The 16085-nt window shown below is 49.4% G+C and overlaps 1 protein-coding gene across 1 annotated transcript in view; it reads right to left on the bottom strand.

Annotated features, from left to right (window-relative positions):
* LOC119390962 (poly(A) RNA polymerase GLD2) overlaps positions 1-15792 on the bottom strand; it is a 592309-nt gene extending 576517 nt beyond the window's left edge. The window contains exon 1 of the mRNA XM_049414992.1: positions 15789-15792. The gene's annotated coding sequence lies outside the window, so the exon portion shown is untranslated. The remainder of the gene's footprint in view (positions 1-15788) is intronic.
* Between the last annotated feature and the right edge of the window lie 293 nt (positions 15793-16085).

Here is a 16085-nt window from a genome sequence, read left to right as displayed (position 1 = left end):
CTATACCACAATATGAATATGTTGCGCGACTGACCCAATGAAGTATTTATTTCTTGCTCTAACGTCTACAAAAAAAGAGAGCCTGTGTTTCTGCGTAATTAGGTGAAGTAGAACTTTGTGCACTCTGCTTTTCTGTTTGCATGAATACGCGTACTGCTGTAGAAACGCGTTTCTTCAGGTCTTTTTTACTGTTAACCATCCTCTGCAGACGCTAGTTCATGCTTTGTGGTACCACAAGGATTTCCAAATCACCAACACTTCATGAGATGGTGTCGCTGAAATTCTGCATTCACACCTCGACATTTAGTAGTATTTTTTTAGGACGACGCCAAATGCACTATGTGATATGCTTGAACGGCAAAGTGGTACCCACATTGAAATAATCTTAGTGAATGGACGGTACACCGATGGTTAGACCTAGCGCCATACCGACACGTACATGCACTCACTTATTAGAGTGCATACAAGTGTCGTAAGGCGAAATGCTTACATATATCGTGTAGGCATACGTACAAGCATTTGATACTGCGCTAGCACAACGGAATAAGTTGTAATCTGAGGACGTGCATGACGTACGCACACATGCAAACACGGTGTGGCTAGCAGACGACGCAAGGAGCCATCCACACCACGGGGTTTCGTCCGCTCGCCGCTAGGTGCCGACTCTACTCGATCTCGCGGCCAATAGCCCTACACTTTGGGCAGCACACGTTCTACAAGTGGGCTAACCATGAACTCAGATTTACATTTGATGTTTTGGACCTGGGTTTTTATACCTTACTACCTCAACATACATGTGCCATGACGGAACATAAAACGGTTATTATAATACAATTTAAAAACTTCTAGCTTGGTTGAATTTGGCACAACACTGTTATAAAACAGCATAACAAACCGCAGCCGGTAGAGGTAGTAACGTTTAATAACTCGTCACGTACGCAAGTAGTAACCTCTATTAAGCCTGGCATGCTAAGTAGTAACTACAAGATTTACTACCTCTCACATATTTACCAAGGGGAAAACGCTATTGAAAGGGGTAGTGCATGCTGCGTTTTCTAACGGCCGAGCTGTTGAAGCTCAGATTAATGGCGAATTCCACTGGTCGAGCCGGAGCAAGTTTTCTTGCTCCGCGTTCGAGAATCTGCGTTCCACTGGTCGATTCGGAGCAAGTTCGCGTTTTCCACTGGCAGATTCGGAGCAACCCGCTCCGCGACGGAGCGTTCCGAGTTGCTCCGTCTTGCAGAGGTGGATTTCGCCGGAACTCCGGCAACGCGGTGACGTCATTTCCGGTACAGTCATGTTTAAAACGGGGTCTGATCACCCTGTGCACTTGTTTACATTCCTAAAATGGCGTTGTTTTACTCTGCTGGGCGAGCTTCTGGTTTGGTTCTAGCTCTGAGCGACAGCGAGAGAACGAGTTCTGACGGTAGTAGCACCAGCGATGACGACGAACCGTACGTGCTCTACGAAATTATGTTCAAAGAAACGTTCCCTGACCCGCTGTGCGCACGCCCGAAGATCATCGGCTACATCGAAGATATTTCCATGTGCTCGTCCATATTTGTCAGCGCAACACAAGAAAATGGCACGCCCGCTTTTCGCCACTGCGGGGTCGCAATGCGCGCTTTGCAGCGGCGACCCATGGAAACGCACAGAGCGGAAGCAGAAATAGTTCCCGGAGCCAATTTACGTGACGTATGCATAAACAACTTCCGGAGTGACCTCACGCGGAGCATTCACGTGTTCCACTGGCAGATTTGGCTTGGTACAATCCGAGTGCTCGCTCCAGGATTTCGGCGGCCGCTCCGGATCTCCCAGTGGAATTCGCCATAAGGCTGTCCTCGCTGGCAGGGAGAGAGCGGAGCGTAGGAGACTGAGGGGAAGCGGTGGGGAAGGCGGGTGGAACCTGGGGTGGGTGAGGGTGGAGCCTAGTGAGACGAAGAGTGCTGAAGCTGGGAAGGAGGAGGGAGGCGAGCGTTAACCGAAAACTCTGCTCGGTGAAGTGGAAAGGAGGAATGAAACGATGAGAGAGAAGTGGAGAGGAGGAGGAGAAGAAGGAATAACTAAAACAAAATAGAACTTCTTGGCGAGACGGGATTCGAACCAGGGTACCCACAGTCCGAAGGTGAGCTTCGTATCCACGAGGCTATCTAGCCACGCTAGCAGAAAAAAAGCATTAATGAGAGCCATATGATTGAGTTGCTTTGGGCGAGAGAACGAGAAAAAGGTAGAGAGAAAGAAATAGAAACAGAGAGAGGGAGAGAGAGAAAGTATACAGAAATGACAGAGAGACAAGAAAGGAAAGAAAGGAAAGAAAGAGAAAAAGAGACAAGAAGCGATTATCCCCACATCAGCACTCATAGTTCGTGACAGATTTAAGGCGTGCCATAATTCAAGATTCCGGTAAAACATTAATCACTCGTCTAAACGAATATCGACACCTCTTGTTTCCTTGGCGTAGGAATTTCTGTTTAACAAGAAAATATGAAGTTATTTTTACTAAATTACGATGTCGCGTTCCTAAATTAAACTTTTATATGCATAGATCTGGTCTGGCTCCTTCCCCTCTTTGCTCGTTTTGTACCAGGACGAAACAATTGAACATTATTTTTTATCATGTAACCGCTTCAATTTACCGAGAAGAAACATTCTCCAAGCAGCGTTTAATCGTATTAGATTGGATTTCATTACTTCGAATATTCTATCCTTGGGAGCCTCCTCATTAGGTCATTGTGACCGGGATGTCTGTTCCGCTGTACGAAAATTCTTAATTGAATCAGGGCGATTCTGATTCTGAGTTTTTAAATTAGCAATAATAATATATTCTAACCTTCTATAATTCATTTTCACATGTGACCACTTTTACCTATAAATTATTCGTTTCTTGGCCAATCCCCCAGAGTGGGTGTGAGCCATTTATAAAGGTCATCATCATCATCATCATCATCATTAAAGAGAGCTGCGAATTTGCTTTCCTAAACTCAAGTTGGCTTTCCCTGGCTTAAATGCCACTCTGTATGCTCGTGTGGCTGTATCGAGGCTTAACTGGCTATCTCTAGGCTAGGCTTGGCTGGTATGCTATGGAAGACCGCCCAACTGCGCTATTCCTATTCCTTCAGGCTTGGCACCACCAGCGCGAAGCTGCCCCAATTTTAAGAGTGTACATCGTCTCTTCTAAGAGTGTACACTATCCGTTTTTGGCGGGTTCTGCCAAAACAGGAGCGGCCGTCGCAGAGCACGAGCCGCAACTAGCTGATGACGAAACAGAAGAAGAAAGCCAGCGAACAGGGTAGGACCGAGCGTGTGACTAGCTCCCGAAAGCTGGTAAGTTTTTCCTCTTCAACTACCCGAATATATAGGGCAGAAGTGCATCGCAATGATGGTCACTAGCAATCAGACTCGACCGCTGATTTACGGTGTGCAACTTTAGCTTTTTTTTCAGTATCAAGCAAACTCCTTTGGAGTTAAGGCTAATTCACACTTGCGACTTGGGACTACCATCGGTGGTGGGAAAATTGTGACTGGCGAGTCAAAAGCGAATTAAGCTCAGTCCGCACTTGCGTTCTCGAGCTATATCCGCCTCCTGACGCTTTTCATGGAGTCACTGGAAAAATTTTCCAACTACTAATCGGATGGATGAATGGATGCTATTGGCGTCCACTTTATAAGAAGGAGGTAACATGTGCGCCACCAGGCTCGAGAAAAAAGAAACGCTGTTTTTAAGTTGGCCCTTGTCTTCTTCGATTAAATCGACCCTAATATGGAAAAAAAAAAACAGCTTCACAGCCCAGCTTTCTTCCCCTTACGGCAGAATTCCCGTATTTTTCCCTCAGTTTATTTTAGACCGCAGCTCTTAGGCGCCCGTTCCTGCGTTGAGCGTCGTCGGCGTAACCGGCAGAGCGAACGAGGACGAAAGAGAGCGCACGCGGAGCGCAGCGGAGGATAAAAGACGGCGATAGCGAGGAGAGCGCGACGAGGAGAGAACGACAGTGGCGAGACGACAGGTTCCACGGTGGCCACCCACGGCGACATTAGTGCCAGGTCGCGTTGATAGCGTGCGTCGTCATGTGTCGGCTGTCGTGGAACGCGTCCACGCGCTGCCTTCCGCGGTCTCCCGGTTAGCGAGTCAGTCGAGCTACGCTCTGTTTGCGGCAGTTGATGTGAGATGGGCTGCACGAAATTATCCGCGCCAGTCACGCTGCTCACGGCGTCCTATATACAAAGTAGTCTCAGCTAGTTCTTTCTGAACAATGAGCGACGCAACTGGTGGAAGGGCATCGTCCGCCGCTTCTGCTAAACGAGCTGCCCGAGCAGGGGCTCAACTCCGCCGGCGCCAGAATCCAGAGGTAATATCGCAAAATCAAAACACCTGAACAACTGCGTTCAGAATTCGCATTAGGCAGTGTCATAATCGTCGGTGAATTTTTTGTGCATTCTCTCTACTTTTGTGCCGCCAATACTCTAACCATCTCTCACTTATTTCTGTCTGGAACGTGGTAAGCTGTCGACTATTGTCCCTAAAACCCATTAGGGGTATTCACACGCGGGAGAAATCGGCGGGGGACACGAGAGGATTGCGGATCACGTGACCGCAACGTCATGGATTAGTGAGTTGGCGCGACACCCCCGCGACTCCTCGGAGGAGACGGGGACCTTTTCCCCGACAGGAAAAACGATCCCCCGCCGGTGGGGGATATGGCGGAATTCCGGGCTCTTGTGTGGCCACATTGTTGCACTTACTCCTGCAGAGAGCGGCAGTGGGTGTCCAGTCTGCAGCTGCATGGTCGTCTGCAGCTCGTCGTCAGCAGCTCGTCAAACGGGTGGTACAAGCCACCAGAGTAGTCTAGTAACACTGGTCTCCCCCTCCGTTCGCCTCGTCCGTGTGAGTGGGGTACATTTGTGGAGACTTCTCCTCGTGGGCTAACGTCACTAGGCTCCGCCTTTATCCCCCGAGGATTTGTCCCCCGTCTGGATACCTTTTTAGGCTCGTGCCGAAGTGTGAATATGAGTGGATATCTCCATTCAGTCAGAACATGCTGTGTCGTTTCCTCAGCTTCCCAATAGCACGTACATTTTCCTTCTTCTTTACTGAATCTCGCTTTATAACTACGCGTTCTAGGACAAGCCTATCTTGCTTCAAACCGTTATGCGCTTCCCCTCGAATTACCATAAAATGCCCCCCTCCTCATTTAGTTTTTGGCCTTTCGGTAGTTACAGAGAGCCGCTTTTTCTATCGCTGCCATCCAATAAATCCTCTCCACCTTTCTTACTTTTTTAACTCGCTTTGTTGTCATATCGCTTACACTACCATACCAGTCGTATACTTGCTGGTGAATCTCCTAGTTGTTTTTCTCCACTGTGTGTCAACGCTCTTCCTATACAAATACTGGAACACCGTCTCTGCCCATCTGCTCTCCTTCATATTCCTTAGCATCTCTTCGAACCTTATTTTGCTCTGAGCTTCCCTCGCCCCAAAACATGCCCATCCCATATCGCCCTTTACAGCCTCATTTGTCGTCTTCCCGGGAGCACCCAATGCGAGGCGTCCCACAATCCTGTGATTCATATCCAGGCCTGATTGCACCTCTGACTTCACGCACGCCACTTAGTTCCCAAATGTAACCGGCGGAACCATTACACCTTTCCACAGACCTCGAAGCACCTCGAACATATTGCAGCCCCATAAGTCTCCGTGCTTCATTATTACGGCATTCCTCTTTCCCTTTGCTGCCGAGGCTTCTTCCTGCACCTCCATAAAGGAGGTACTCCGTACAGGAGTACCTCCTGTACGGAGTACCTATTCGCTTACCCGCTGTATTTCTTTGCCCTGTATTGACACAGCGTGATCATTGGGATCATTGAATAATATCAATCCACATGTTGTTACACTAAGGCCTAGTTCTAGCACTTCATCTTCCCTGATTTTGGCGGTATTTATACGCATATATCCGCCAGCCGCTGTGTATCATCTGGGCTGTCCGCAAATAAGACAATATCGTCAGTATAAAATGAACCTGGAAGCTGTTGCTCAATCATGATGCCGGCTTGTTTACGTGACAGATTAAAACAAACGTTGCTACATTCTAGCGCGCACGGACCCATGCCCGCGCGCGCGAACTCACCCACCGCGCCGGGGAAACGCTGCTCGCGGGTACGGACGCGGGGCTCCACAAGGACTCGCTCCACACGTTCAACGAGGTCACGAAGCACTATAATCTCGGCAGGAGGGTATATCCCCCGCCGTACAACCAAGCTCTCCAGGCCTCAGTCTTCCACCTTTCGTATGCTGCAGACTGGGTCCTATCCCAGCCTAGCTAGGGTCAGCAGGTACGCGGACTCGTTCTACTGCTCCCAGCAAAAAATGGCGTACGTGCCCAGTGTTGCCGAAGCAGCAATTATTATGAATGTCCCCTAATAATTCAGTAATAGTTTTTTCACGGTCGAAATTTGTTCAAGTCCAAGAATTGTCCTAAAGTACTGGTCCTTCCTCATTTCTGTCTGTTTGATAATGGAAGGTTTTGGATATGTGCTGTTTGAATTTCGCTCTAGCTGCGATCAAGACACCGGCTAACGCGCCTTCCAGCCAACTTGTGCATGTATTGGAAGACTTGAGTTGGGCTGTGGATCGAACGAGTAAATAGGACGCCTGCTTGTGCATTTAATCCTTTCCACCGAGGTCATCCTTTTGACTCTTACGCTCATATATAATACTCATTGCGCACGATGAATCTGGCGCCCGACATGTATTATTCTGCGACATCTTATCGCCCTTAATTGTTAAGCTTTTTAAATGAGAAGCATTTCTTAGTGAACTTCTGCGACTTTGAGCGTATCTATCTATCTATCTATCTATCTATCTATCTATCTATCTATCTATCTATCTATCTATCTATCTATCTATCTATCTATCTATCTATCTATCTATCTATCTATCTATCTATCTATCTATCTGCCTACGTCTGGGCGCTCTCCAGGTCGTCTCCATAACTTGTAATATACCAAAATCGGCATAGCAGGAGATCAGTGTATGAGGAACACGATCCAATGGTCATTACATGAATAACGCAAAATACCTGCCGCGTACGTCATGAAACCCTTTCTCTCAGTCACGTGTGGCACATACCCGCATACCAGAGTTCATGTTTTGCAGGTATGGGCCACAGGTGATACAGGGTCTGTACCAATACAGTAACCGTGAACACACACACATTGACACGCAAGGAAAGTGATAGTATTAGTAATTGTTGTGGTTTTGTGTCCCAAAACTACGATATCATTATGAGAGACGCCGTAGCGAAGGGCTCCGAAAATTTTGACCACCTGGTATTCTTTAACGTGTATTGAGATCGCTCAGTACACGGGCATCTAGCATTTTACCTCCATGGAAATTCGACCACCGCGGCCGGGATCGAACCCGCGACCTTCGGGTCAGCAGCCGAGCACCGTAAGCGCTACACCACCGCGGCGGACGCAAGGAAAGTGAGGAAGCTGAAGACAGAATAGACCTGGAAGACAGGTAATCCACTCGTCCACGTGGTCCGCAAACGTGGGCCACGTGGATTACGCAAAAACCGGGATGAATGCTTCCTACAATAAATCTGCCGAGAGCACCAGGCTTCTCATCATTACCGGTGATTTCAACATTGATTTATCAAGACCCAACAACGCCTGGTCCTTATGCTGCGTGAAAGACGGCGTGGATGTGGACAAGGCAATAAAAGACCTCGCTGCCATGTCCAGGACAGGAGGCATCATAGATCAGTTCATCGTAAGAGGCATCAGTGATTTCCACCAAATGTACTAGACCCCGAACTTCACTGCACTTCGACCCCTCGTAGCCGCGATCACGAACGGATCCGAATAACATGTCCGGCCCAGCTGCTAGGGCTCACTGATCACGGTGATGATGACCCTGTTGAACTGTCAAGAACCCCTTCCACACATGCAAACGGGTTGGTTGGTGCGTGCGTTCGTTCTCCGTGCGTGTGTGCGTTCTCCGTCATAACGGACAAGTATATAAGCAAAACAACTGTAACAACTGCAACTGTGACTGTAACGTACGTGCAGTGCGCATGCGCGTGCCACTCCGCTGTGTATATATCTAGGGAAACTTTTCTGAAAAACTTAGTTGCGAGTAACGGCTTACCTGCGCATCTGTGTTCCTTCTTTGTCTTGTTCGGATTCGCGCTATCCAGTATTGAAGGATATAAGCACTTCATATCAGCCTACCGCGTCTGGTGTTGGTAACACCCATGTTTCTGTTGGCATCGTTACGCAACTGTAAACAACTGGTTATATAATAAATATGCCACTCTTCAACATACGAGTGTGCATATGCCACTTCCACATTTCTCTAGCGTCATTCCGTAACGTTTCGTTCAATGTGAAAAATTACGCCACAGTCACCATCCCGCGCATGCTTCGCATAACATCGATTCCCACGGTACGTGGGATCTGCCGAATTTTTCATTGCTGTGGCTTCACAAACTCTCTAGCGTCTGTACTAAGAAGGACGCCGCAATGTGCAGCTCCAGATTCATTTTAATCGTCCAGGGTTTTTAATGACGAGTGAGGCCTGCAAGAGAGAAGGCTTGCATTACGTGTGGCCAGAGCTGCGGCTGTTGCCTCTGCAAGGTCGAACGTGATAAAAGCAATCGAACTCTGCATAATCGTCCAAACCGTACTCGCACGCAGGTGATGGCAGCACAGCAAGTGGCGGGGCCCAGTGACGCTTCCCTGCCAGGTTTTGGAAACATGCAGATTGCTCTGCCCTCAAGGTGAGCGTACCAATCCCTTCGCAGGGCCTCATCGTCCTGACCACTGCCACTTCCTCTCCAGCAATCAAAGCCGCAACGGTGCAATGCGTTGGATAGCCCTGGCAGGCGGCGTCGCCTTTGTCCTGGTCATCATGGCTTTCCCGGCGGTCATGATCGCCCTCTCTGAAGGTACCGGTGACTCCTGTTATGCGCGCGCTAAGGAAAGAATTTCCTTGGCAAATAGTGTTTCGCTTAGTGGCTTGAACTGGAAGAAGAGCCAAGTTTTGCAAGAAAAAAAAAAACAAAAAAAACTGTGTCCATATGGTGTATATCAGAATTCTGTTGTATAGGAATGCGTTTTAGCATGAAGTTAGTGTGTGCTGGACAGAGGCGTTGCAAGTCTCCTTCTGCGCTAGGTATCTCGTGCTAGACTGAAATCTGGTAAAAGCACGCGTCCAACGGCTTGTTTCGGTTTCCGCTGATGTGGACATGCGCGAGAGCGAAAGGCGCGGGCAAGGAGGAAGGGAGACAATGACTGGCAAGCCAAGGGAAGGTTGAGAGGGGTGAGCTCCCCCCCCCCCCCCCCCGGCGAGACTTTTCAATTTTGCACGTGTATATATACACGCACACATATCAATGCACGCAAGAACAAACATACATTAAGTATGATTTATAGCCGAACATTTTGACAGATTTGCCTGTCTGGTTGGGTTAATAATTAAGACTTTCAAAGAACTCCAACCAAAAAATTGGTTCCGCTGTCACTCTCCCTGAAGAAGGAATCGAGTTGAATTCGAAACGTCGGGAAATAAACGAATTTTTTGGTTGGAGCTCTTTAACGTCCTATTTAAGTTCGGTTTGACATTCACCCCCCCCCCCCCTCCCAAAAAATTTCTGGCTACGCTACTGGAGACGACTGTTTTCTGACGAGCCTGGTCCGCCCACGTGAGCATAGCAATGTTGAGGTAGCTCCAGCTTGGCTGGTTTGCTTTCCTAGGCAAGCAGAGCGATGACGTTGAGCTTGTAACAGCCTTGTCACACGGATAGCCTTAACCGCGTATCTATGGTCATGACTAAGGAAGCTACATGGCAACGTATTCGCTGTTAGTTTCTTAACCGTAGTTATTGCAAACCGCGCTAGGCAGTCGTTTTTTACCCTCAAAAAACGAGAAGCCGACAAGATAGTGGACACCACAACATCTGCGAGTGCACCAGCCGTGAACCAGCGCAAGCTCTCGGTACTCGTAGGGAATTTCTCGTAACGTGACTCCCGTCGGCGAAGAACAGCCGATCAAAGCTCCCTGTGGAGCATGTTCACTGCAAAACGACCAACAACAGAGATATTGCCATGCGCCAGGGGCGTAGCCAGAAAGTTTTTTCGGGGGGGGGGGGGTTAATCATACTTTATGTATGTTCGTGCATGTGTTTGTATGTGCACGTGTATATATGTGCAAGCAAAACTGAAAAACTTCGGGGGGGGGGGGAGGTTTGAACCCCCAACCCCCCCCCCCCTGGCTACGCCCCTGCCACGCGCTCTACTACTTCCGTTTTTAATCTAACCGAACCCGTTACACGCGTAACCACTCTCATGCACGCGCCGCACCGGTATATAACAATAATAATATAATATCTGGGGTTTAACGTCCCAAAACTACGATATGATTATGAGAGACGCCGTAGTGGAGGGCTCCGGAAATTTCGACCACCTGGGGTTCTTTAACGTCCACCTAAATCTAAGTACACGGGCCTCAAACATTTTCGCCTCCATCGAAAATGCAGCCTCCGCGGCCGGGATTCAATCCGCGACCTTCGGGTCAGCGGTCGAGCGCCATAACCACTAGACCAACGTGGCGGGGCTGCGCCGGTATATCGAACATTTCCGGTTGTTTTGCATTGTTCTGATAAGCTTGAGTGCGAAACGCGAACAGTGCAGTTTATTCTGTAATTGACGCGGCCACCAACAATAAGCCTGGAATCTTCGATGCTACATGTATAAATGCCGCCGCACCTTAGCGCGGATCAGATTACTCGACGGCCGACGACTGTTGTCGCCGCTATCAGTGAACACAGTGTGAATTGCTTGTACCTCGACTTTTCATTTCCCGGGCACAATTTCGCCGAAGTACAGAGTTCAGTCTTTAATGGCCCGAGTGGCGTCTTCTTCACAGTTGAGACCACGTGATAATATAGGCCACGCTTCTTTCGTCGCCTGAGGTAGCGAGAGAGATCCCTATAGCTACACATTTCTTCAGGGGAACAGCCTTTCGTTTCGCATGTTCGTGTCTAGCCGCCTCGTAGAGTCGCCAACACTGGCAATGTAGTTGAAGGTCGAGCGGATAGAAATACCTCTCTGAATACAGGTGAGGAATTGCGTTGTCTCGTACGAGGAAATTTACTGGTGGTATGCCCAAATATAACGCTCGCCGGAAGGAAGTGCTGCAGCTGCCAATAAGTGTGGTGTACCGAGCAAGTTCTTGGTCGAGCGTCATCAGCCATGGGGACTTGCCAGTACCCGGAGCGCAAATCGAGCGACGAAAAGAATTTTGCTCCTTGCAGACTGTCAATGGCGTCGTCTATTCGAGGTAGGGGATAAACGTCCTTACGGCTGATCTTATTCAGTCGTTGGTAGTCCGCACAGAGCCGTCCTTCTTCGCAACGAGAACGACAGGAGAAGCCGACGGGCTGTTTGAGGGTCGAATAACATCGCGGCAAAGCATGTCTTCGACTTGCTCGTTAATTACCCGACGCTCTGCTGGAGATACGCGATATGGACGTTGCCGCAGTGGTGGTTGGGAGCCAGTGTCGATGCGATGCGTGACAGCAGACGTGCGGCCGAGAGAAGTTTGCGCGACATCGAACGAAGAACGAAATTCTTCCAACAGGCATAGAAGCTGGGAACGCTCTACCGACTTAAGGTTGTCAGCAATCGAGGAACGAAATACATAAGCGGATGACGAATCAGATGTGGAAACAGCACTGAGCGCACGGGAGCTGGCGCAGTGCGTGTCACCCGGTGCGTGCATGATTTGTGCGTCTTCGAGGGCTTCCGCTCTGCGGGGACATTCCCCTCGCACCAACCTAACAATGAACGGGGATGGGTTGGTAACAAAAGTATGGGTGTCGCCCCGAGTGACTTCGACGGTCGCAAATTCCACCAGCAAGCCTTTGCTAGTGAAAACGCGGTCACATGGAGAAAGAAGTGCAACGGTGTCAGAGAGACCGGTGCAATAGGCTGACACAGCCGTTGACGAGTTTGCAGGAACTGTGGTGTCGTCTTTGACGAGTAGCTTGATCGGAGCCGATGGACTGTCTGCCGGCGTCAAATCTGAGATTGGTGAGAGTTCTATTTCGGCTGGTGCGCAACGATTATGGCGTTGTGGCGGGCGAGAAAATCCCATCCCAGGATGATGTCGTGAGAGCATGAGCGCAATGAATTATGGCGTCGTGGCGGGCGAGAAAATCCCATAATCCCATCCCAGGATGACGTCGTGAGAGCATGAAGAAATTATGATGAATTCGACGGCGTACAGAGAGTCCTGAACGTTGACATGGGCTGTGCATACCGCCGTCGGGCGAATACCTTGGGCGCTGGCTGTACGCACGGAGAGCCCGGAAAGTGGCGTCGTCACTTTTCATAGTAGTCGGCTAAGTTTAGCGTCCAAAACGGATGCGGCGGCTCCGGTGTCGATAAGGGCAGATGCGCGAACACCATCCACAAAACGTCTATCACGTTCGATGGGCTTCGCTGAGGGCTCTCGCAGTTCGATAGCGTCGCAGCCCTTGCCTCGGGGACTGCGACGACTAGTTTTCCTGGTCGCGTGGGACCGGACGTGGCCGCATCGGTGACAGTGAGCGGCGTCATGGTGAAGGTGAACGGCGGGTAGATAAAGCTGGGCGAGACGTTGGTGACAGGGGCGTAGGTGGGTCGTAATATGGGCGGTTGAACTGGCTGGTGGCAGGCGACGCGACTCTAGGTGGCTGCACGCGAGTGCAACAGCGCGCCACGTGGCCGGCGTAACCGCATGCGAAGCATTTGGGGAGGTTGTCAGGTGGGCGCCATCGGTTCGCTGGGGCGCCCATGGTGCAGAACGGGGTTGACGGGGCGGCAACTGATATGACTGCATGGTGGGCTGTAGTCGTGGCCTGTGCATGAGATCGGCATAGGCTGCCAGTATACCCGCTTCTAAAGACTGAGGTCGAGCGGAGGCTTCGGCGTAAATATGTGGGGCAGCCGTAGCGATCGGTGGGGGCGTTCTCGCGACAACTTGTGCGTAACTCAGTGGTGGTGCAGGAGCCGGATGGTGCTAGTACTCGGGCATAACATCCGCGATTTCCTGCTCAATTACTCGACGGAGGGCGAGCAAAGTCCAGCAGAGAGAACTGGCACGCGATTCCCTCGCGCACGAACGACTTCATCTCTGCGAGCAACGCGGAGTGGTCGGATATGGTCGACAAGCCAACGATCTCGGCGTCGCGTGATGGAGAGCGACGGGTCATCGACTGCTACCGGCGCAGTTCCTCATAGCTTTGGCAGAACGTTATAACCTCTGCCACTGTGCCGGGGTTCTTGGTGAGCAGCATGGTGAAGGCATCGTCGTCGATGCCTTTCATGATGTGTCTGATCTTGGCAGATTCGGACATGGTGGCGTCGGCTTTCTTACACAAATCGAGGACGTCTTCAATGTAGCTGGTGAATGATTCACCGGCCTGCTGAGCGCGTTCCAGTAAGCGCTGTTCGGCCTGCGGCTTACGAACGGCAGGGCGGCCAAACACGTTGATAATGGCGGTCTTGAAGTCGTACCACGTCGTAAAATCTGGTGCGTGATTGTTGTACCTCAGGCTCGCCACACCCGCGACGTAGAAAACCAGGTTGGTCAATTTTCCTGCCTCGTCCCATTTATTGGGGACACTCACGCGCTCGTAAATCGCGAGCCAGTCCTCCACGTCGGTACCATCTGCGCCAGTGAAGACTGGAGGGTCGCGGATACGAGGGACACCGGGACATGAGGTCGGTGCAGGCGGGGGCGTTTGCTGGGCGGCATCTTGAGGCATGGTAGCTGGCAGGGTACGGGATCGAAGAGCCAGGGGCATCGATGAGGGCCGAAGTGGTTGTGAAGGCACAGCACTCTCCACCAAATTGTAAAGACGTTTATTAGCGGGCACTCGGCGACGATATACGACAGCGCCAGTCAAGGTGTCGCCGACTCTCAGCACGAGCTGCGTTCTGTTCGAAAGGAGCCGAAGAGGGCGACCCACTAGAAGGGGCTGGAGAGGACGACCCTACAGCACAGTTCCAAGGCTTCGCTACACTTCCATTATAGTGGTCTTCTCTCCTAGCTTCAAGGAATGTGAAATCTTCTCGAAGTACAGGGTGTCTGCAGTACTGCATGCTTTTTAATTCTTGTCGCGCAACTGTTCACGCGCTGCAGTTGAGTATGCATCGTGGTTCTAACCAGCTACTTTAAAGCCCGTTATGTTGGGACGAAAACTACATCTCATATTGTTTAAGACATTCACAAGGCACCAACCGAAAATTGGTTTATTTCCCAATGTTTCGGAATGAACTCGATTTCTTCTTCAGGGGCAGCGACAGCGGATGTGTTCAGGTGCAACCTTTAAAGGGACACTAAACAGCGAAACGATTTTTCTCGTATTAGTAAACTACTCTTTCACGATACCAGAAACACCACGCTTGCGGCGAGAAGACGTTTAGTAAACGAGAAACCGAGCAAAAAAGAAAATGTGGGTGGCGACGCCACCTTGAAGTTTCAGCACCATTCGCCATGACGTCACATATTTTGACGGCGCCTACTAGGGCCTACGTAGCTCCTTATCGGCAAAAATGAAGTACAGTGTCCTCTGAAAGGGCCATAGAGTTAACATAATAATTTTGAGAAAATTTTATTGAGCAAATGGTGCCAAAATACGATAAATACACTTTGAAATCCGCGATGTCACGCGTGGATATTTTCGCGCGAAATTTAAAAATGAAACTTTGAACTTAATTTTCTCCTGTATTAATAGACCTATGATGGTGAAATTAAAGACATTATAGTTCTCAAAGTACAATTTATCAATCTAAACCGAGTCATTGCTACTCTTAGTGTCGCTTTAACTTCTTTCACGGACCTGCTGGAGAGAAGGAGGGAAGGCGCGTCTTCCTTGGCGGTGAGAGTGTTAAGGGGGTCGTGGTTGCCGCGGTTGCGTGGGATTGATGAGCTGGGGGCGGCCGGGGACGGTTGAGGTCACTCCAGGCTCGGTTTGCCTTGCTTTTCTTGCTGTGGTTAGGCCGTGAATGTAAACTCGCAGTAGGTTTCCTTTGCAACGGTTCAAGTTCTTTTTGGTGTTTTGAATGTCCCGTGATCCAAGTAACAGTCGTTTTTGTCGTTTTGTTTCTGTTGTCAGAATTTCGGTGTTTTGAAAGGCAATGTTATGGTCTGCTTCTTCTGAGTGTTCTCCAAGGAGGTTTCGTTGTCTTGAGAACGTCCTGACACTGGTTTTGTGCTGCCTAATTTTTTCATTTAAGTTTTTTTGTTTCGCCAATGTATGCGGCCTGGCAGTCGGAACATTTGATTTTATATACGACGCCTTGCGCTTCCTATCTTGGTGGACGGTCCCTTGGTTTCGGCAGAAGATTTGTTGGGTTGGTTGCCCTGTGTGCGACCGTTATGCCTTCCTTTTTTTACGATTCTGCTGATGGCATCACTGGTGCCTTTTACGCAGCCTTGTAAAGCTTTGTCGTATCTTTCTGTAAACTTCTATGATATAAACGCAGTTAATTAACGCAAAACAGTTTTGAGCGTAGTTTGTAAACTGTCTCATAAGGCACAACTAAATGTTGCATTTATGTTGCGCGGTGGCTGTATTTTCGATGGAGGCGAAAATGTTTGAGGCCCGTGTACTTAGACTTAGGTGCACGTTAAAAAACCCTAGGTGGTCGAAATTTCCGGAGCCCTCCACTACGGCGTCCCTCATAATCATATCGTGGTTTTGGGACCTTAAGCCCCAGATATTATTAGATGTTGGAAAGACTTAATTCCCCTCACTGCCGCGATGTTCGTTTTGTAATGTGATTTATAATTAAAAAAAAAACTGACCCTACGTTTCGAGATCCGTTCGGTCTCTTAGTTTTTTTTTTTAATTAAGAAGACTAATGATTAAATGTGGCTGGAGAGTCTTTTTATTCTTATAATCTTGCCCAGCCAGACAGACTTCTATATATTTACCTTTAAATTTATAATTTATGATGATTCACATGCAAAGCATGATATGATCATGAGTCGTACAGTAGTGGGCAACTCTAGATTGATTCTAACTGACTGGAGTTGA

This window comes from Rhipicephalus sanguineus, chromosome 4 (genome assembly GCF_013339695.2).
Source record: "Rhipicephalus sanguineus isolate Rsan-2018 chromosome 4, BIME_Rsan_1.4, whole genome shotgun sequence".
Classification (NCBI taxonomy): Eukaryota; Metazoa; Arthropoda; class Arachnida; order Ixodida; family Ixodidae; genus Rhipicephalus; species Rhipicephalus sanguineus.
Note: the sequence above shows the minus strand (reverse complement) of the source record. Positions and strands in the feature narration are given on the sequence as shown.